At 39.3% G+C, this 275-nt stretch overlaps 1 protein-coding gene across 1 annotated transcript in view; it reads left to right on the top strand.

Moving 5' to 3' along the window:
- Positions 1 to 275, top strand: part of LOC119589537 (uncharacterized PE-PGRS family protein PE_PGRS54-like) — a 34,021-nt gene that overhangs the window by 18,939 nt on the left and 14,807 nt on the right. The window lies entirely within an intron of this gene.

Genomic DNA, 275 nt, shown 5'->3' with positions numbered 1-275 from the left:
ACTATCGCACTTGCTCACTTTCTCTCTCCTTTGGTAAGATTGCCAACGAGTCCACGCCCAGGGTGATGACAAATGTATCTATTCAAACCTTGCAACCCTATAAAAAAAAAAAACGAAACTAAGGTTTCATTAACACATTTAACACAGCATAGTTTGTGTATTTCGTTCTCGTGAGAGCTAGACGAAATTCAGGGTAAACACGGGATGGCGTTCAAATTGAAATTTAAACAGCATCTGCATCGTTCTCATTGTGTGTGTAAGAGAGATCTCCTTTT

This window comes from Penaeus monodon, chromosome 25, assembly GCF_015228065.2.
Source record: "Penaeus monodon isolate SGIC_2016 chromosome 25, NSTDA_Pmon_1, whole genome shotgun sequence".
Lineage (NCBI taxonomy): Eukaryota > Metazoa > Arthropoda > Malacostraca > Decapoda > Penaeidae > Penaeus > Penaeus monodon.
Note: the sequence above shows the minus strand (reverse complement) of the source record. Positions and strands in the feature narration are given on the sequence as shown.